General features: G+C 38.3%; 1 protein-coding gene across 1 annotated transcript in view; it reads right to left on the reverse strand.

The window, feature by feature from the left end:
* The window catches only part of LOC135229096 (probable ubiquitin carboxyl-terminal hydrolase FAF-X), a 174,634-nt gene that overhangs the window by 144,032 nt on the left and 6,886 nt on the right, over positions 1–23,716 (reverse strand). The window lies entirely within an intron of this gene.

The raw sequence follows: 23,716 nt of genomic DNA on the forward strand, positions 1-23,716 counted from the left end.
TAAATGTATTACTTAAACACCGTAGGACTTATTGGTCTTTGCAGTGTGGTTTGATATACGTTCCTCAAAGCATTATTTTTTTTAACATGCTTAGCATAATTTTTGAGTTAATGCAACAAATTTAACTTGCAATTCAGAGATTTCCTTCCCTAATATGGAAGCAAGTGAATAAAAAAAGACTAAGAGGAACTAACAAAAGAAAAACAAAGTAAACTAGGGATTTTTTTTTTTTTAAGTAATAGAAGGAAAACTAGAGGGGATTCTAGAATCGTAAGGAAGGGCACAACACAGATTCATTCTTAACCATTCCCCCACCTACTCCAGTCACCCCATTCCAGGAGTGACAGTGAGTTACAATGTCCTGAAATTTTTCATTAATACTCCCAAACCCAGTGTGTCCTTACTTTTTTCCTCTTTTGGTTGAGGCATAACAGTATGGCTCCTAGGGTGAAGCAGGTAATCATGGAAATCAGACAATGCTAGTGACTCTCTCTGGTAAAAATGAAGGTTCCAGAACTACATCACAAATTTAAGAGCAAGCTGTAGCTCAAAGGATACCCCTCCCTCAATGAAAATGTGAGATGCCTCTAGCTAGGTAGGTTGAATTCGTATGTTTAAATAAACTTTTGGAGACACAGTATTTTCTAAGTATTCTAAAAAATCAGTTGTCATTGAGTAAATTCTGACTCATGGTAATCTCGTGCATGTCAGTGTAAAACCATGATTTGTCAACAGCTGAATTTTTGGAAGCAGATCATAAGGCATTTCTTTCAAGACCCCTCTGGGTAGATTAGAACCTCCAAACACAGGCTAGGAGCCATACACATTAACCATTTTCACCTCCCAGGGACTCCATTTTCTCCTTAGGCTACTTAAAAATGGTGGAAGACAAAAAACTTGACTGTCAAATTGTAACTTGGAAAGGGAAACAAGAACTTCTCATACAAGGCAGGAAAAGTGTTATGAAGTCACAAGTTTATATGAGACCAAACAATGTCAGTAGAGAACATGAGCAAGACAAAAAGGAATCACACAACTATCAACTATGCAAATATGTGACAGCTAAAAGCAGGGGGAGGGGAAAAGAGAGAATATAAGAAGACAAGCCAACTTTGAAGGAAACATTACTCGACTAACAGTGGAACTTCTCTATAACTGTGTCACACTATACAACAATGAATTATTAAATGAATATCCTAAGACGATAAAAATGAGATGAAAAGGGAGACTGCAAGCTAAAGCAATAAACTGATGCCCAAATCAACATTACTTCAGAACTTGAAAAGGGGCAAACAGACATCGCTAAAGTGCAAAGGAGTGTTATTTGGAAGTTTTAAAACAAAACAGCGAATGCAGATTTAAAAAAAGGAAGACAAAAACATTCAAACAATTACAGAAAATTTAAATGATATGGAGAGAAAAGAATCATCTCAGGAAGCAATGGTGCTTCTGAGTAAGACAATTCAACAAACTGTATGACACATATACCCTAAAATTCAAAGAAAAAAATGAATTGGAAGAGTGAACGGGCACATCATGATTCAGACATCAAACACAATATAAGATTCTAAATGGAGAACCATCGACTAGACTATCAAATACAAGCATAAGAATTACACAGACATTCAGAAAAACAATGCAAATCACCCACTAGATAAAAAAATCAGGGTGATCTTAGATTTCTGCTGAGCACATTCAATGTCGGATAACAATGAAATGATGTATATTGAGTTCTGAGGAAAAGAAAATGTGACATAAGCCAATTATCTCCAGCTATAACAACAACAAGAACAACAAAAACAATATGAGAGGTTCACATATAAGAGCGTCAAAAGGTTTTTGAACATAAAAGAAATGAAGGAACAAAAGAACTGTTAATGCTTTGTTAACGGCAATGAAATGTGGCCAATTAATGTTGTTGGAGCTTGCCATCAAGTCAATTCCGACTAGTGGCAACCTCGTGTGTTACACAGAACTGCTTCACAGGGCTTTCTTAGCTGTAACTCCAATGAAGGGGGATCACCAAGCTTATCTTCCACTTTTTCAGACTGGCAGTCAGGTTTGCACCACCTAGGGACCAATTTATAGATGAATAAAAACTAAGAACTCAACAGTACTCTTCTTAGCTGTCTCCTGCCCTGCTATGGCACACAAGGATGTTTATCTTAAATACATTTCTAAATTATGAAAAGGCTAGTTTTGATAAAAGGGAAAGTGGAGAATTTGGGCAAAGCCAGAGCATAAGGATGGGATGGGGACCGTCAAAGGGGCCATTAGGCTACTCCAAATTAAAAAAAAACTGCATATATTTAATACCTCTTTCCAAAAATGTTTGTGTGATGCTGCCCTAGAAAAATAAGAAACACATGGTCTCTATCAAGTATTAAATAATCTGAGGGTGACATGATGGAAATATCACTTAGCTAAATGCCAGGAAAACTCAGCTTTTAGCTCAATATATTTGATCATCTATAATATATAAAATACATTACACATAAATACAAAAAAGAACATACGATAATTCCAACAAATGACCCAAATGTCTAATAAAATTCAATACCCTATGAACATATTTTAAAATAAAAGGATTATGCTTTAAAAAAATTGCAATCATACAAAATACCTTAACCACAAATGAATGACAGTAGAAATTAATAAGGAAAACAACCTGGAAAACACACACATAGAAATTAAACAGCACACTACTAAACAACCACAGAGAAAAATAAAAAAATACTTAAAAGTTGAAGAAAAATTAAAGCACAACATAACAAAACTTACGGGATGCAGCGAGGCAGTGCTCAGAGGACAACTTATGGCAAAAAACACATACATTATAGAAGACGATCTCACATCTACAACCTAAGTTTACAATTTGGGGAACTAAAGAAAGAAGACCAAACTAAGTCCAAAGGAAGGAAGTAACAAAGATCAGTGGGGGAATACCAAATATAAATTATAAAAACATCACAGTGACTTAAGAAAACTAAAACTGGTTCTTTGAAAAGATATTATTAAATCAATAAGCCTTTAGGTAAACTAATAGAGAAAAACAGAAAATGGACACAACTATTAAAAATGAAAGTGAAGAAAAACCACACACCTTTCAAAAATAGAAAAGGGTGAGAAAACAACAGTATGCCAGTAACTTAGAGGACGTGGAAAAATTCCTAGAGAAACATGTTGCTGTTGTTGGAAGCCGTTGAGTTGACTTTGTCTCATAGCAATCCCATGTGACAGAGTACAACTGCCCCACAGGGTTTTCTAGGTCGTATTTTTTTTTTTTTCTTCAAAGTGGGATGCAGAATGTTCTCATAATAGAATTATTTGGCCAATTGACTTAGAAGTCCCCTTAAACCATGGTCCCCAAACCCCTGCCCTTGCTCTGCTGACCTTTGAAGCATTCAGTTTATCCCGGAAACTTCTTTGCTTTTGGTCCAGTCCAGTTGAGCTGACCTTCCCTGTGTTGAGTATTGTTCTTCCCTTCACCTAAAGCAGTTCTTATCTACTAACTAATTAGTCAAAAACCCTCTCCCTCCCTCCCAGCCTCTAACCACAAAAGTATGTGTTCTTCTCAGTTTATACTATTTCTCAAGATCTTATAATAGTGGTCTTACACAATATCTGTCCTTTTGCCTCTGACTGAGTTCGCTCAGCATAATGCCTTCCAGGTTCCTCCATGTTATGAAATGTTTCACAAGTTCGTCACTGTTCTTTATCGATGCGTAGTATTCCATTGTGTGAATATACCACAATTTATTTACCCATTCATCCGTTGATGGACACCTTGGTTGCTTCCATCTTTTTGCTATTGTAAACAGAGCTGCAATAAACATGGGTGTGCATGTATCTGTTTGTGTGAAGGCTCTTGTTTCTCTAGGGTATATTCCGAGGAGTGGGATTTCTGGGTTGTATGGTAGTTCTATTTCTAACTGTTTAAGATAACGCCAGATAGATTTCCAAAGTTCTAGGTCGTATTTTAATGAGATCAGATCGCCAGGTCTTTCTCCTGCAGAGCTACTGGGTGGGTTTGAACGACCTATCTATCAGTTAGCAGCCGTTGCACCATCAGGGCTCCTTTAGAAAAACCTAAGCTACCTAAAAAACACAAGATGAAAATCTCAACAGACTATAGTAAATTAAGAGATTTAGTCAGTAATCCAAAGCACTAAACACAACAAAACCATTAAGTCAAAATTTAAAAACTACAACTAATTTTAATTTAAGCCAATCCTTCTTTAACCAAAATTAAACCAGTATTTCTCAAACACTTCCAAAATGAAGGAGGGAACGCTTCCTAACTCATTCTATGAGGCCAGAATTACTCTGAAACCAAAGCCAGACAAAGACACTGCAAGAAAACTATGCACCAACAACCTCTATGAATACACAGGCAAAAATCTCAATTAAAAAAAAAATCCCCCAAAACTAAATGTTATTAAAATTAAATTATTATATTAAAATAATTGTAAACCATGACCCAGTGAGATTTATCCCAGGAATAAAAGGGTGGTCAACTTTATAAAATCAATGTTAACACACTACATTGATAAATCCAATGTTTATTTAACAAAGGAAAAGAACTACATGATCATCACAATCAATGCAGAAAAGACATCTGACAAAATCTTTCAAGATAAAAACACTCAACAAAACAGGAGTTGAAGGGAAATTCCTCAAAATATGTCATGGGTTGAACTGTATCACCCAAAAACATCTGTCCATCTTGGCTAGGACATGATTCCCAGTACTGTTCAACTGGCCACCATTTTGTCATTTGACATAATTTTCCCATATGTTGTAAATCCCACCTCTATGATGTTAATGAGGTAGGATTACAGGCAGTTATGTAAATGAGGTAATCTATGAGATTAGGTTATGTCTTAAATCAATCTCTTTTGAGATATAAAAGAGAGAAGCAAGCTCCGGAATCAGGAGCAGAGTGTGTCCTTTGGACCTGGGGTCCCTATGTGAAGACCAGGGGAAAAACTGATGACAACGACATCACCCCAAAGCTGGCAAAGAAAGCCTTCCCCTGGGGCTGATGCCCTCAATTCGAACTATCAGACTGTAAGAGAATAAACTTCTGTTTGTTGACACCATCTACTTGTGGTATTTCTGTTACAGCAGCACTAAATGACTAAGACAATATAATTAATGTCATTTATGAGCTACCATCACACTCAGTAGAGAAAGACTGAAAGCTTTCCCCTTAAGATCAGGTATAAGACGTGGCTGTCTATATCCACCACTGCTAGTCAAGGATAATAATGGGAGTTTGAGCCAAAGTAATTAGCAAAGAAAATGAAGCAGAACTTATCCTAACCTGAAAGGAAAAAAAATCAGACTATATTTTTACAGATAACTTGATCCTACATTCAGATAATCTTAAAAGGTCAACAAAAATCAGTTGCGTTTTTATACACTGGCACTGAACAATCTGAGAAGAAAATTAACAAAACAATTTCACTTATAACAACATCTAAGACAATAACATAGCCAGAAATAAATTTAATCAGTGAGGTGAAAAACTTATTTACTGAGAGGTAGAAACACTGCTAGAAGAAACTAAAGAAGACCTAAATAAATGGGAGGATAGTCTGTGTTCAAGGATGCAAAAAATAATGATAAGATGCTAATACTGCCCAAGGTGATGTATACATCCAGTGCAGTCGCTATCAAAATTCCAACAGGCTTTTTGGCAGAAATGGAGATGCCGATCCTCAAGCTTATATGGAATTGTAAAGGGTCCTGAATATCCAAAGCAATCCTTAAAAAAAAAAACACGAACAGACTCACACTTCCTGATATAAAGCTAGTAATCAAAACATTCTGATACTGGCATAAGGATAGACATAGAAACCAATGAAATGAAATTAATTCAGAAATAAAGTCATGCATCTTGGTCAACTGATTTTCAGCAATGATGGGAAAAAATAGTCCCTTCGATACATTATGGCAGGACAACTGGATCTTCACCTGTAAAAGATGGTGTTGGAGCCATTCCTCACAGCATACATTTGAAAACTAATTCAAATTGACTACCAAACCTAAATGTAAGAACTGAAACCATAAAACGCTTAGAAAAAAACAGCGGTAATGCTTTGGGATCTAACTTTCGACGATGATCCTTAAGGACAACAAGAGCAGGAGCAACAAAAAACAAAACAGATAAATCTGACCTCATCAAAATTAAAACCTTTTGTGCATCAAAGGACTTGATCAACAAAGTGATGAGGCAACCCACAGAACGAAATATTTAGAAACTATATATCTAAAAAGGATTTACATAATATCCAGAATGTACATAAAGAAACTCTCATATGCCAACAACAAAAAGACAATCCAATCCAATTTTACAAATGAGCAAATGACCTGAATAGACATTTCACCAAAGATATACATCATCAGTCATTAAGGAAATACAAATCAAAACCATAATGGAAACTGGTGAGTTGGTATATCTATAAAGGCATGTTTTCATCACAATGAAAAAAAAAAAAAAGTGAAATGCTGCTTAACATATATATAAGGATGGCTGTTACCAGAAACAGCAAATACTGGTGTGTATGTGGAGAAACTGAAACCCTTTTCTATTGCTGGCGAGAATTTAAACAGTGCAACTGCTCTGGAAAATAGTTCAGAGGTTCCTAATAAAGTTAAAATTGCCATTGACCCGGCAATTCCACTCCTACTGAAAGCAGAGACTAAACAGATGCCTCTATACCAAAGTTCAGTGCAGCATTACCAACAAGAGCCAAAAGGTAGAAACAGCCCAAGTGTCCATCAACAGATGAATACATAAACAAATTGTGGTGTATCTATACAATGGAACTTCATTCATCTGTTCACAGTTCTGATACGTGCTATGACCTTATGGTGAGTAAATTAAGTCAGACACATAATGACAAATATATGATTCCATTTGTAGGAAACACCTAAAACCAAACCAAGCCAAACCCAGTGCCGTCGATAGCAACCCTATCTAGAAGAGGAAAATGCAGAGACTAAAGTTTATTAGTGATTACCAGCTATGGGTGGGAAGAGGTAAAGGGTAGTTATTGCTTAAACACATACTGAGTTTCTGCTAAGCATGAAAAAATATCTGGAAACAGTAGTAATGATTGTACAATACATGAATGTCATTAATGTCACGGAAGTATACATGTAAAAACAACTAAATGGACAAATGTTTTGTTATGTATTTTACCACGAAACCAAACCCACTGCTATCACACAGAACTGCCCCACAGAGTTTCCAAGGAGCGCCTGGCAGATTCAAATTGCTGACCCTTTGGTTAGCAGCCGTAGCACTTAACCACTGTGCCACCAGGTTTTCCACATATTTTATCACAGTACAGTAAAATTCAAAGAATAAAGAAAAATAGGAGAATAAGAAAAACGAGCTAACAGCTACTCCAATACCCCAACAAATACTTTCTTTTCTCGATGTCGAAATGAATTATGCTTTTCAAAAAACTGACTTTGACATTCTATCCTTCTACTTACCGATGAGCATTAGTTTACTAAGTCAATTTTATTTATTGTGGCTTTATACATTAAAACAAAGGACAAAATTACTCAAAATCTTTACTGCTCCTTTCAAATGCCTTTTCTTCTAAGTTTAAGTGACATCTATAACCCTTGTTTTTCCCTTCTCAAAATCTGAACGTGGCAGAAGTAATAAGCATAACTGAAAAATGCAACCTAAATTTGGCCAGCACTACACAAAGAGGTTACTACTTTTACAGTTTACTCTGAATTATTTAGTAAATTTAATAACTGTCTTACACAAAAAACCCATTGCCATCAAGTCGATTCTGGCTCATGGCACCCTAGCAGACAGAGCAGGTTTCCAAAGTCTAGCTGGTGGATTGAAACTGCTGGCCTTTTGATGAGCAGCTGGGCTCTTAACCATCATGCCATCAAGGTTCCTCTTTACACAAAAATACCTGTACATTATTTTGCAATTAACATTGTAAGAAAAAAAAAGAACCTTAAGTCATCGATTTAAATAATTTTAATCTACATTATACATTTTTATATGCACTGTAATTCACTTAAGAAGCATTTTAAGTAGCAGGTGTAATTTCAAATAAATAAAATAATGTTGACTATGAAAACACTTACTTATAAATTTTCACTTAAACCCATTGCAGTCATGTAAATTATGACTTGTAAAGAAGGATTCTGAATAAAAAAGTCTATTGTTGCAATGTATTCAATAAGACGAGGAAATTCTTAAATATACTGGTGTCTGGAAGAAAGGTATCCCACATACAGTATCAGTTGCTAATTCTTCTTCCCTTCCATATCCATAAAATGATCCTGATATGGTACGTGCAGTCATTACAAATGTCTAGGACACATTTAGGCATTACCAAAACACAAAGACTTTACAAAATAATTCCACAGTAATGAATAACAAATATTATGAGTTTCTCAAAATGCTTATGGTAGATTCTGTTGGCCCAGGACAGGAACCATTCCCGAAGCCAACTCCTCAGACATGGATTGGACTGGACAGTGGGTTGGAGAGGGATGCTGGTGAGGAGTGAGCTTCTTGGATCAGGTGGACACTTGAGACTATGTTGGAATCTCCTGCCTGGAGGGGAGATGAGAGGGTGGAGGGGGTTAGAAGCTGGGGAAATGGACACGAAAAGAGAGAGTGGAGGGAGAGAGCGGGCTGTCTCCTTATGGGGAGAGTAATTGGGAGTGTGTAGAGCAAGGTGAATATGGGTTTTTGTGTGAGAGACTGACTTGATTTGTAAACATTCACTTAAAGCACAATGAAAATTATTAAAAAAAAAGCTTATGGTAGAGATAAGAGAAACTGCTAATTGTGGGCAACTAATTACCTGCATGATAGGAGCCTCCAATATTTTTAACTCATATAATAACCAGTTTTTAGAAGACTGTAAATTGTATTTTTAGAAGACTAACTCTCATTTTAACTTTCAGGTCTTTCTCTTTTTTTTTTTTTGCTTTCTTGCTGTTCTTAAAATGTACCCCCACCCCCAACTCCAGGCCGTTTTTTAGGTCACTGTTACAACCAATTTCCTTAATTAGTGCACTCTCATTTTTCAGCTGTCAACTCAAATGTGGCTTTCCTTGGAAAAGCCTCTCCTAAGATACAAGCACCCCTGCTCTAGGATCTCACAGTCCTCCCATTTTTCTTAATATCTGTCATTATCTCCCAATACATTAAAACATAAGCTACATAATGACAGAAGCTATATTAGTTTTGCTCATCGATGAATCCCAAGATGCATAAAAACAAGTCAACTACTTTATCAACGAACTTTAAGTAAAAAATGCCAAAAATCAAGTTCTGTCAAACCCTTCACATACTGTTTTCATACAGTGATGCTATTGTCTTATTATGAAACTTAGCATACTAATCTCATATTCATGCTCAAAAACAAACTCTAACAACTTTGACTCATCTCTTTCCTTGGGACCTTGAAAAAGGGTGATCATGGCTACCCAGTTAGAATAATTAATCACCATCAGCATCTAGTAGTCAGCTTACAGAAAAAAATGTAGTAGACTCCTGTTATGGATTGTAATGTATTCCCAAAAAATGTCTGTCAACTTGGCTAGGCTATGATTTCCAGTACTGTGACTGGCCACCATTTTGTTATCTGATGTGATTTTTCTATGTGTTGTAAATCTTACCTTGATGACATTAATGAGGCTCGATTAGAGGTAGTTATGTTTAAAGATAGGACTCAATCTATAATATTAGGTTGTGTCTTAAATTAATCTCTTTTGAGATATAAAGGACAGAAAAAAGCAGAAAGATGGGGGACTTCATTACTATAAACGAAGAAGAGCCAGCAGCACATCCTTTAGACCCGGGGTCTCTGCACTGACAAGCTCCCAGGCCATGGGAAGACTGAATGAAAAATCAGAGAGAGAAAGCCTTTCCCTGGAACTGGAACACTGAATTCGTGCTTCTAGCTGCCAAGATTATGGGATAATAAATTTCTCTTTGTTAAAGCCATCCACTTGTAGTATTTCTGTTATAGCAGCATTAAATAACTAAGTCAACTCCACTGTTAGGTAGAGACAAATATCCAATCAGCTTTTTCCAAAACTTTGATCTTTGGGAAAAGAATTGAACTATTATCTGCTACTACTGCTGTTAATGCAGAAATGTGGATGCATACTGCTGCCCGGTAAGAAAAAAATACTGGAAGAACAAAGGAAAACTAAGAACATAAGCAACAAATGACCAAGAACACAGGAAACATCAAGCATTTACTACATACATGTGGAAAATAAGAGGAAAACAGCAGTCTTTTTCAGATTAGAAGGAGTTCTCCTGACTTGCAGCCACCAGGTAAGATAAGGCAGTCTGATACCTAAAAAACAGGCTATTCATATATCCTGTTTCACATTTGGAATCATCCTCCTTCAATCACAAAGTAAGAATGCATGTAAGGACAATGATTTGGCAGTGAAAATGCAAAGCCCAATAAAACTATAAAAAAAGTTCAATTATGTGAATAAATAAACGTAACACAAAGAGAACCCCATCAAAAAATGGGCAAGGCACATGAACTGACACTTTATTCAAAAGCTGATAAACCTAAGAAAAGTTCATTCTCATTAGCTATCAGAGAAATGCAAACCAAAACTACAATGAGATTCTACTTTACTCTTACTAAAATAGCAAACATATTAAAAAAAAAAAAAAAACAGAAAACAACAAATGTTGGCAAGGATATGGGGATATCTGCATGCTCATCCACCGATGGTGGGAATGTAAATTGGTACAACAATTGTGGAAAACATGATGATTTCTCAAAAAACTAGACCGACCATATGATCCAGCAATCCCACTCCAAAGAGTATACCCAAGGACCTAAAAGTAGGGACTTATTTCCACTGATATTTCATTGCAAAACTATTCACCACAGCGAGAAAGATGAAAACAACCCAACTGCCCCTCAGCAAAGGAACAGATAAACTACTACACTAGGGAATAGTACTTGGCCTTAAAGAGAAATGAATTCTGGATACATAATGAGACAGACAAGGTTACTACACTGGCAGAACAAGAGAGCTGTTAAAAGATTACCATCTAGTAGTTGCGTAAACAGGAACCACACCCTGTCAACATGAGATAAGTTTGAAACAACCCATGAATTACTATCTCTTTTTTAGTGTTTTTCTGGTTCTTTCCCCCTTTACAGGCTCCCAAATGCGCTTACACTATATTCCATAAAAAGTGATGCCAAGAGGACTGAATTTTGAATATCAGCAAGTTCCATCTTGGATACCAGATGCAGGTGCAACCTAATTAACACACACCTTCACTCTGTTAAGTACCTGCCTCTTGAAAGAAGCCCACTAATATTCATTACTCTACTGTCTCCAATAAACACATGTAAGCCCTAGCCTTGCTTTCCTTTTCAAGTCAGCTTTTTGGAGAGGCTTAGTCCTCCACTGACTCCTTTGCTTGACTCAAGCAAAATAAAGCTTGCTGAAGATAAAATTTGTCTTTCACATGTATTCTTATTTGGGAACAGACAAGGACCCTTTGTTTCAATTGGTAACAATACTATAACCTTGAAGGTATTATGCTGAATGAAATAAGTCAATTACAAAAGAACAAATACGCATGGTCTTACATGAAATGACAATATAAAGAAAATACAAAATGCAAGGGGAGTAATGAGCTTAGGAGAAGATGGGGAACAATTCTTTGTGAAATCCTGAATTTTTGTTTATGAAAACTGGCATCAACTAAGGGTAATGGGTACACAACTCAGTTTTTTGTCTGTCTGTTTTAACCTTATTACCAAAACAAAACAAATCAAACCCACTGCTGTTGAGTAGATTCAGTCTCACAGCACCTTACGGGACTGTAGAACTGTGCCATAGGGTTTCCCGAGAGCATCTGGTGGATTTGAACTGCTGACCTTCTGGTTAGCAGCCGAGCTCTTAACTACTATACCACCAGTGTTTCCAATCTTATCACATGACCCCTTAAAAGCAGAAAAACCACTGCTGGGCTTAAGTGAAGACAGCAGAGGTTAGCTTTGAAGATGGAGAAGGTGGCCATGTGGCAAGAAGTGTGGGTGTACCCTAGAAGTTGAGAACAGCCTTCAGTTGATCCCCTACCACCAATAAAAAAAGTTTTTGCCACGGAGTCAATTTCAACTCATAGTGACCCTACTGGACAGAGTAGAAATGCTCCATAGGGTTTCCAAAGCTATAGTTTTTATGGATTCCTACACCATGTGTGACAGAATAGAACTGTGCTCCATATGGTTTTCACTGGCTCTAACCTTGTGGAAGCAGGCTACCAGGACTTTCTTCTGAGGCACCTCTGGGTAGGTTTAAACCAATAACCTTTTGGCTACTAGCTGAATACAAATACCATGCTGTTGGTGCGCCCTCCATTACCGCTTCTTCTGGCTTTCCTTTGCAAGTTTCTCCTCCACTCAACTGCTAAATACCTTAGAAAAGGCAGTCCCCAACTTCTACAGTATAGAATGTCCGACTTGTGTACAACCTGTAGTTTGAAACAACCCCCACGGATTGCGATGGATCACATGGTCTTGTTAACTTGCACCAAAAGGCTGGGTTGTTGTTACTGTTGTTAGGTATTGTCAAGTTAGTTCCAACTCACAGTGACCCTACGTACAATAGAATGAAATACCGCCGGGTCCTATGCCATCCTCACAATCACTGCTAAGTCTGAGCCCAGATGGGGTTGGGCAATGCAAATTAGGTGCTTCTAGTCCACCAAGGAGATTAGACAGCTTACTAATAATGTAAATAAGGTCCATGGCACCCTTGTGGGAGTGAGACCATGCAAATAAGATGTATGGGATACTAATAAGGGGACTGGTCACTTTTGCTGTCCTAACTAGGCTTAAAAGACAGCCATTTCCAGAGCAGAGAGGGGATCTCACTACCACCGAGAAATAAGACCAGGGAGCAGAGTGCATCCTTTGGACCTGGGATCCCTGCAGTGGGAATCTCTTGGACCTAGGAGATGGAGAGAGAAGCTATAACCTGGAAGACAGGAAGAGATGGCGTTGCAGCAACAGCAACAGTGATAGTGGCACAAGACGGCGGGAACCAGGAGACAAGGGTGTGACAGTTACAGTGGGGCTTCTTGATCCATGGAACTAAAGTTTTAACGCCTGCCCAAGAAACCCCCAGCAGGGGTAGTGCCAGCAAGACCCCAACAGGGTCTGACTGCATAAGGCTCCCAGCAAAGCTCAGTGGCAGCAAGGCCCCCCAGCTGAGTCCTGTGGCAGAGGGCAAGAAGCTGCTCTCATGATCAAAGAACTGCATCCTGAGTCATTTCTGTTCCTTCCAAGTTATCCTGATGCTGAGTTTCCTAATAAACCCTATACTGCAAATATGGTCTGAGTTCTGAGTGGCTACTGCAATGAATGATCAAAGCCAGCAGAGAAGTAGCCAATGTCATGGGAGGGACAACCGGTATCAGAATTGGTAAAATAGTTGGAGGGGAGGGGCACGTCTGACCTCCACCTCACTGGAATCAGCCTTGGCTGCTGCTGATTCTCTCTCTATCTCATGAAGTTAGAGGGGGTCAGATGCCTCCTCCATGTCATTTTTGCACCCCATAAAGCCTATTTCAATAAAAATTTTGAGACACATTCAATGGTTCATAACAACAGGTACTACTTTGTGACACACCATCAAAACTTGTTTCTGTATTATGTTAAACATGTTTTAGTGTATCTGGAAGTGTTTCATGGTTTTTATACACAGAAAGTTGCAACATATACTGAAAGAAACATGTGACTAACTAATTTTAGATATAAACTGTACCAAATTGTTCCGACTTATGTGCAAATGCAACTTAAGGACAGATTCAGGAATGGAACTCATTTGCAATCAGGCACTGCCTGTACTTTACCTGGCTCCTTGAATTAGAAACCATCTGTATGCTGATGATTCTAAAATTTCCATCTCCAAACGGTAATCCACGTCTCCTTTTGAATGTTCACTTAAAATGTCTGTCACCATTCACACCAGCCAGGGACTCCTATGAAGCCCCACCAGGTTAAGTATTGAGGAGGGTGATATTCTCTATTTTCACTGCTGGTACAGTTGATATTTCCTCCCCAAACTTTAAGCTGATAGGAAAGTCATGAAAGGCCAATGTACAAAGATGACCTGGAGTTATTTAAATGGATAGCAGCAACTCTAAAACACAGATATAAACTTCAAAGGGCAGAGATCTAAGTTAACAGTGGTGAAACAGTATGAGCAGAGATAAGGAGAATGGTGATACAATGTAAAGTATATAACCACTGTCAATGAACTGTACCTGTAAATACTGTTGAATGAACATATTCTGTTCTGTTTATTTTCACCAAAAATAAAAAACTGGTAACCTATTTGCAAAAAAAAAAAAGAATAAACAACATTTGAGAATAATTAATGCCTTTTTTGTTGTTGTTGGAGTCCTAGTGGCACAGCGGTCAAGAGCTTGGACCATAACCAGTCAAGTAGCCTGAATTCACCAGCTGCTCCTTGGAAACCCTATGTGGCAGTTCTACTCTTCCTACAGGATCACTCTGAGTCGGAATCAACTCAAGGGCAATAGATTTGGTTTGGTTTTTTACGCAATTTTCCAAAAGTACCAAATTCTATAAACAAAATAACAAGCCTCAAAAGAAGAAAAGAAGTAGACTTAAGTGTTATAAAGCTCTTTAGCTCTGCTAATATGCCCAGGGACACCCCATTCCACCAGGAAGCCTCAGTCTGAAGACACTCAGCTCCCCAGCTCCGTGAGTCTGACAGCATAGCTCTGCCATGTGCCAGGGGGCACCACACTCCTCCAGCAAGCCTCCTGGCCAAAGGCACTCAGCTACTTTCTGTATGACCCAGGAAGCTCACAACACACCCTCCCGGTTCTGCTGTGCTGCCATCTCTCGCTGTCTTTCACATTGCAGTTCTCTTGCTCTGTCTCCTGATTCTAGGAGGGTCTCAAGCACAGGGATCCTGGGTCCAATGGACACACTTCACCCTTGTGTCTTCTTCTTGGTGGTAGTCAGGGCCTCCTTTTTGTCTCTGGGATGGTAAAAACTGACCAATCCCTTCATCAGCGTTCTACACATACCTTATTTGCATGATCCTACCTCTATAAGAGTGCCATGCATCTTATCTGCATTATTAGCAAGCTGTTCAATGTCCTCCGTGTGTCACAAGCACCTTATTTGCATAGCCCCACCCAATCATTTGGTAGGAGTTACAAGGCCATGGAGTGAAAAGCCGTATAAAAGTGATTCATCCACTGCATAAATGAAGGAGTGGATTTTGAAAACTGGAATAGTGTATCAAAATTAAAAATAGCTAAACTGAAAACTAGATATAAAAGATAAGAAAAATAATACCTCTCATTGAAAAGAAAAAGTCTGCTTTGATGGATTTTAATGAAAATGAAGGAATTTATGAGTATCTCTTATCATCTTCCAAACTTACGAATGTTTTCCTTCACTGGAAAAAATACAGGCCAAGATAAAAGGGCAAAAATGTAAAGAAAAGACATACTCACATAACAGCAGTGATGCACAGTACACACACACACACACACACACACACACAAATAACAATGCAAAAAGAAGTGGAACTCTGAACTTTCATCTCTGACTCTTGCACTCCTTGGAACTATTTACAGCTTTCACATCTGCACTTCCTTGTGTTCAGGTTGCCAATACCAACAATTTTCTGATTCCATTTGCATTTCATAGGTTGCAGCTTTCAGAGAATATTTATTAGGCTGAAGTACTCATTTTAGTGGAAAAGATCTTGAGTTTTCCTTCCCTGAGAGGTTTCAAACTTACATAGGTTCCAACTCTATTTTATTTGAGAATTTTCTTGCAAACTTAACCTTTTCCAATTTAAAAACTCATTTTTAGAAAACTGTCAAAAACTAAAAGCCTTTATATCAGAAAAGTTACTTTTAACAAAAATATTTATGTTCATGTGTGATCAGTTTTTGTAGTTTTAAAGGTGAATTATTATTTTTAAATATATGTTTTAATTTACAGCATGGTAACTATCATAGCCTCCACGCATCTATCAGTGTGGCCTACTGTGGGGCCTTATATGTTGCTGCAATGCTGGAACCTATGCCGCCAGTATTCAAATGGAAGCAGGGTCACCCATGGTGGACAGGTTACAGCTGAACTTCCAGACAGACAGACTAGGACGAAGGACCTGGTGGTCTACTTTTGAAAAGATTTAGCCAGTGAAAATCTAATGAATAGCAGCAGAATGCTAACAAAGGGACAGAAGATGAGTCCCTCAGCTTGGAAGTCACTCAAAATACGGCTGGGGAAGAGCTGCCTCCTCAAAGCAGAGTCAACCTTAATGACGTGGATAGAGTCAATATGTCGAAACCTTCATTTGCTGATGTGCCACAGCTCAGAAAGAGCAGAAACAGCTGCAAACATCCATTAATAATCAAACCAGTGGAATGTACAAAGTATGAATCTAGGAAAATTGAAAATAATCAAAAATGAAACGGAACACATAAAGATAAGTATCCTAGGCATTAGTGAGCCGAAATGGATTGATATTGGCCATTCCGAGTCGGACAATCACACGGTCTCCCATGCTGGGAATGACAAGCTGAAGAGGAATGGCGCTGCATTCTTCATCAAAAAGAACATTTCAAGATCTATCCTGAAGCACAATGCTGTCAGTGGTAAGATAATACCAGTATACCTACAAGAAGGAAACCCTGGTGGTATAGTGGTTAAGTGCTACAGCTGCTAACCTAAAGGTCAGCAGTTCAAACCCACCAGGCACTCACTGGAAACTCTACAGGACAGTTCTACTCTCTCCTATAGGGTCGCTATGAGTCGGAATCAATTTGACAGCAACTGGTACCTACAAGGAAGAACAGTTAATACAACTACTGTTGAAATTTACCCACCAACCACTAAGGACAAAGGTGAAGACAGTGAACATTTTTACCAACTTCTGCAGTATAACGTTACTGAACAGGCAATCAGAATGCACTGATAATTACTGGTGATTGGAAAGGAACGTTGGAAACAAAGAAGAAGGTTTGGTGGTTGGAAAATATTGCCTTGGTAACAGAAACAATGCTGGAGATCGAATGACAGAATTTTGCAAGACCAATAGCTTCTTCATTGAAAATGCCTTTTTCACTAACACAAACAGCAACTATACACATGGACCTTGCCAAATGGAATACATAGGAATCAAACTGTCTACATCTGTAGAAAGAGATGATGGAAAAGCTCAGTATCATTCAGTCAGAACAAGGCCAGGGGCTGAGGGTGGATCAGACAATTACTCCTATGCAAGTTCAAGTTTAAACTGAAGACAATTAGAAAAAGTCAATGAGAACCAAAGTACCTCCTTGAGTATATCCCACCAGGATTTAAAGACCATCTCAAGAATAGATTTGAATGGTTGAACACTAATGACCAAAGACCAGATAGGTTGTGGAAAGACACCATACACAAAGAAAGCAAGAAGTCATTAAAAAGACAGAAGAGAAAGAAAAGCCCTACATGGATGTCAGAAGAGACTCTGAAGATTGCTCTTGAATGTCAAATAGCTAACGCAAAAGGAAAAAATGATGACGTCAAAGAGCTCAACAGATTTCAAAGGGCGGCTTGAGAAGACAAAGTAAAGTATTATGATGACATGTACAAAGAGCTAGAGATAGAGAACCAAAAGGGGAGAACACGTTCAGCATTTCTGAAGCTGAAAGAACTGAAAAAAAATATTAGACAATGCAGGAAACATCAAAAGAAGATGGAAGGAATACAGAGACACTATACCAAAAAGAACTGGTCAACACTGAACCATTTCGGGAGGTAACATATGATCAGGAACCAAAGGTACTGAAGCAGGAAGTCCAAGTTGCACTGAAGGCATTGGTGAAAAACAAGGCTCTGGAAATTGACGGAATATTAACTGAGATGTTTCAACAAACAGATGCAGCGCTAGAAGTGCTCACTCATCTATGCCAAGAAATCTGGAATACACTATCTAGCCAACCAACTGGAAGAGATCCATATTTATGCCTATTCCTGAGAAAGGTGATCCAACCAAATGTGGAAATTATCGAACAGTATCATTAATACCACATGCAAGCAAAATTTTGCTGAAGATCATTCAAAAACGGCTGCAGCAGTATATTGACAGTGATTGCCAGAAGTTCCAAGTTGGATTCAGAAGACGATGTGGAACCATCATTGCTGATGTGAGATGGATCCTAGCTGAAAGCAGAGAATACTAGAAATATGTTTACCCCTGTTTTATTGACTGCGCTAATGCATTTGATTGTGTGGATCGTAATAAAATACGGATAAGCAGAGAATGAGAATTTCAGGACACTCAATTATAAACTCATGAGGAATCTGTATATAGAACAAGAGGCAGTTGTTCGGACAGAACAAGAGGATACCGAGTGTTTTAAAGTCAAGAAAGTGTGCATCGGGATTGTATCCTCTCACCATATCTATTCAATCCGTATGCTGGGCAAAAAATCCGAGAAGTGGGATGATATGAAGAACGGGGCATCACGATTGGAGGAAGACTCATTAACAACGTGCATTATGCAGATGATTCAATCCTGCTTACTGAAAGTGAAGAGGACTTGAAGCACTTACTGATGAAAATCAAAGACCACAGCCTTCAGTATGGATTACACCTCAACATAAAGAAAACAAAAATCCTCACAACTGGACCAATGAGCAACATCATGATAAACAGAGAAAAGATCGAAGTTGTGAAGGATTTCGTTTTACTTGGATCCACACTCAACAGCCATGGAAGCAGCAGTCAAGAAATTAAAAGATGCATTGCGTTGGGCCAATCAGCTACAAGAGCAAGAGATCTCCTTAAAGTGTTAAAAAGCAAGGATGTCACCTTGAGGACTAAGGTGAATCTGACCCAAGCCATGGTGTTTTCAATCACATCATATGCATGTGAAAGCTGGATGGTGAATAAGAAAGACTGAAGAAGAACTGGTGCCTTTGAATTGTGGTGTTAGCAAATACTGAATATACCATGGACTGCCAAAAGAACGAACAAATCTGTCATAGAAGAAGTACAAACAGAATGCTCCTTGGAAGCAAGGATGGAAAGGCTGTCTCAAATATTTTGGACATGTTGTCAGGAGGGATCAGTCCCTGGAGAACAACATCATGCTTGGTAAAGTACAGGGTCAGCAAAGAAGAGGAAGACCTTCAATGAGATGGACTGACACAGTGGCTGCAATAATGGGCTCAAGCAAATCAAAATTTTGAGGATGGCTCAGGACCAGGCAGTGTTTCACTCCGTTGTACACAGGGTCGCTATGACTTGATGACACCTAATAACAATGATTATAAATACACGTGACACACTTTAACCAAAATTCCATGAGATCCTCAGTATTTTTTATAATGTAAAGTACTCCTGTGACTAAACATTTGAGAATCACTGATCTCCTAAAAAGTATAATAGAAATCAACTTATTTCTCTTACTGTGGGGGAAAAAAACATAAAAGTTATCTGAAACATCTGCACCACAGTTCAATCACTACATACCTTTAGTTCTTCATATTAGAAAAACCAAAATTCCTCAGTATTATCTTCTCTACCAGGCTACATTGATTCTTTGCAGAGTCAATGAAGTTAAAGCTTAAACAGAGAAATAAGGTACTCTAACCATGGCAAAATGCTTCCCAAAATAATTCCAGCAGTCCTACAGAGATGTCTAGGAGGCAAAAAAATTGATGTCTCCTGCCAAAAAGCTAGCATGGAACTAACGCCTCCTGCAGTAAATCTGCAAAGGATGTGGATCCTCCAGTCCCAGTCAACACTTCAGGTGACTGCTCCTCTGAACCAACATCCTGACTGCAATCACACGAGGGTCTCTGAACTAGCATCATCAGATAAGTCGCTCCTAAAAGTCTAATAGAAATGTAAGATGTTTACTGTTTTAAGAAAATGTATGGTAATATTATTTTTATATAACATGCTTGGTTATGCAAAAATAGGTAACTAATACAGACTTACTGCTCAGTATTCCTCTCAGTGACAGAAAAACCAAAGCCACGCTACTAGTCCTCCCAGACCACAGCAGCCCAATGGATCTCATTCTTTAGAACATTTCCCTAAATATTTCTCATCCAAACTGTTAAAAACACCATTTCAACATCCTAGCAACCAGACTCTCCCTTAACACATCCTTCATATAGCCACCAGAATCATCTGCCACTACTCCCAAACAAAAAACAGAATTACGTCTCCTTCCTCTTAAAAATGACTCACTTCATTCCCTAAAAATGAAACGTGCTCTGTAAATCTTCATCTAGATCCAATAAAAACCAAGAAAAAAAAAAAAATAATAACCCCACGAGACATACAGAGTTGGTGGTTTTCCTAGCTACTGCCACCGGAGGTTGGGTGCTCACTTGGAAGTAGAGGGTCCCACAGATGACTTTTGACCACTGAAAGACAACAAAAAGGAAAAAGCTCATACATACATTCTTCTCCTTTCCTGGGCGTCTGGCTGGGCTCTTTTGAGGCCTTCCTGGAGAATGTCAGTGAGGCACTGATCACAAGATGGGACAACAGGTTGTGTTTCCATGTGAGGCTAAACCAGCTGAGGGATGTAGTACTCTGTCTTGGTTCTATTTCCTTCCTCACTTTTCTTTACTCATCTTAGTACCCTAGGTTGAAGAGCAGGTAGGTTTTACCATAGAAATCAACCCCATCACCACCATCGCTGTTGTCAACCCAGTAAAAGGAAGACAGAAAAAAGAAGTGCCCACATGGCACCTGAAATCCCTTATGATCTAATCTCATTCAAACTAGCTTTCTAACCTCATCACCCATAACTCCCTCCTCCTAAATAGCCACTGTTCTTACACAACCAACTACTAATTTTTGTTAAATATACCACACATTTTCATACTTCCATTCCTCCACCTCAAACTGTTTTCTCTTATTGGAAGTCCTTGACCTAAATCCTATAGTTTTGAAGCCAGGAAACAATACACGACCCTAAACTAGAATGATTTTTTTTCCCACTTCTTCTACTATTCTATTTTTCACACCTCTCTTTAATAAGCACCTATCATACCAACCTACTACACACAGAGCCTGGCAAGGGGAGACCAGTCATTTTTGCATCCTCCTCCCAGGATGGCAACAAATGAATGAATATGATTAAATACTTACAGAAGATAAGATAGCCGTTACTCAGTGAGCCCTTCATTTTACAACTTCCCTGAGGCTAAACTTTCTCAATTATCGGTAGAAGAGATAGAACTATAACTCAAGTTTGTTGAGTAAGTCAGATCTACTTATTAACCACCACACATCTTTAACGTGTCAGAGAGGAAGTGATCACCTACAAAACACGACTTCACCTCAGAAACCAGTAATTTCACTTCAGAGGACTTCCCAGAGACATCTAACACAACTTTTATAAAAGGGCTTTATTTCCTTTGATTCTGTAAGTGAGCTATTACTGTAAAAGTGTGAAAAAGTAAAGAAAATTTAATTATCCAACATATCTATGGAGGAACATACCATGTTATGTTAATATATGTGAACTTGAAGTCTAGTAGAAAAGAAAACATAAACATAAACACAAACCAAGAAATGTAAAAACCGTTAGTCTAGAGAAGTATAAACAAAGTGCTATTAACAGTTCAGAGAAAATTTAAACCACTACCAACTGAAAAGTCTGATAATACTTCACAGAAATGACATATCTAGGTCAGACATAATGATAACATCCAAGCAAACCGAGCAACAAAGCATAAAGGTTAAAAAGCCATAAAACAGAAAAGATCAGAAATGTTGTCAGGGGCTGTGTCAAGTCAATTCTGACTCACAGAGACCCTATGGGACAGTACAGAACTGCACCATGGTGTTTTCCAGGTTGTAATTTTGAAATCACCAGGTCTTTCTCCTCTGGAGCCGCTGGGCAAGTTAGCAGTCAAGTGCTTAAGCATTGAGCCACCAAAGATAGTTTAATTAGATGACAGAATAAATACCAAGTAACCTTAAAAAGTAGCTTGGAGCTATGACTTCATTCTAGTGGAAATGGCATAGTAAAATTTTGAGCAGTATTTAGGCGAAGCAGGAGGAAGAGAAAACGAGGAACACATAAGGAACCTGATTCTTGTGGCTATGCGTAACTGGAAAGTAGTCTAAAAAGCATTCCATTTTTCTTCTTTCAAAGCACTGAGCATTACTGAAATAACCCTCAATTAACAGCAATTCAGTTTCACACAGTTAATATTTATGCAGCTCAGATAACAATACCCTCTCATACCAGGCAAGGAATATACCTGTAGACATTAAAGTCTCCTTTAGCCCTCAGTCTGGCTTCACAGTCCCTCTCCCTCCAGACATAAGCCAGCCAATGTAACAATCCTTGGTGCTGCAGTGCAATACTGAGAAGTATGACCTTTAACAAAGAAAGAAAATCCTACAGACAAGTTTCTTAACTCTGACACTGTTGAGATTTTATAGATAACTATTGTGGGGGCTGTTCTGTGCATTAAGATGATCAGCAACATCCCTGACTCCTACCTAATCAATGATGACAGCAGCAAATCTGTCCCCCAACTCCAAGTCTTAACAACCTAAAATGTCTCCAACCATTGCTCAAAAAGCAAAAACAATCCCCAGGTGAGATCTACTGCAGTAGGCTCTGATACGGTATAATTATGAAATATCTAAACGATTACATATTGCTTATTGTTATTTTATAACAACAGTAAGGAGCTTAGGTGGTATAAGTGGCTTGTAATATGCTACCATTGTAAAGGCTGACAGTTCAACCATACCCAGTGGCTCCACGAAAAAAAAAAACTAAACAGTGGAGAACTGCTCCTGTAAAGACAATACACACAAAAATTCTGTGGTGCAAAGTTCTAATCTGTGACACACGGGGTCACCATGACTTGGGGAGTGGATTCAATGGCAGCTAACATTGTTTAGTCTGTTCAATTGATTCCTGTAAAGGCTATAATGAAGATTTTAATTAAAGATGATTCAATGAGATTGCAATTGCTTCCGTAAGAATCTGGACAAACATTTCAAATACAGGCAATATCCTAATTTCATACAATGCATTCCTGAACACATGGCAGAAATCAAACGTTACTAAAAACTTACATGTTTTTAGTTTTTTCCACTCCCTGAGAACAAGAAAGTATAAAATCCCATAACACCTGTGGTGGTAGCTTCTAAAACATTGATTCTGCCTCCCAGTACTGATCTTGTAAAATTCTGGCTTCCAGTGAAATTAGGACTGTACCTAGTAACTTGCTTTTAAAGAATATCAAGTCTGAAATTAGGTTACAAAGACTGACTTTCATCTTACTTGCACTCTCACTCTCTCTGGCTCTTCTCGCTTGCTTGCTCTAATGAAGCAAGGTGGAATTTTGTGTGATACCCTAAGAAGAGAACCACACGACAAGGACTGAAAGATGGCTCTGCCAATGACAGATGAGGAAATGAGACCTTAGTCCAACAGTCCAAAAGTATCTGAATCATCCTGTTAACAACCACCTGAGTATGTCCAGAAGCAGTTTTTCCTCATGAAGTCTTCAAATGATTACAATGGCAGGCAATACCTTGATTATATTCTTGCTTCGAGACCCTGAACTTGAGGACTTAGGTAAGCCACGCATGGATTCCTGACCAACAGAAAATGTGACATAAA

The sequence above is a fragment of the Loxodonta africana genome, chromosome Y (genome assembly GCF_030014295.1).
Source record: "Loxodonta africana isolate mLoxAfr1 chromosome Y, mLoxAfr1.hap2, whole genome shotgun sequence".
In the NCBI taxonomy this organism is placed as follows: Eukaryota; Metazoa; Chordata; class Mammalia; order Proboscidea; family Elephantidae; genus Loxodonta; species Loxodonta africana.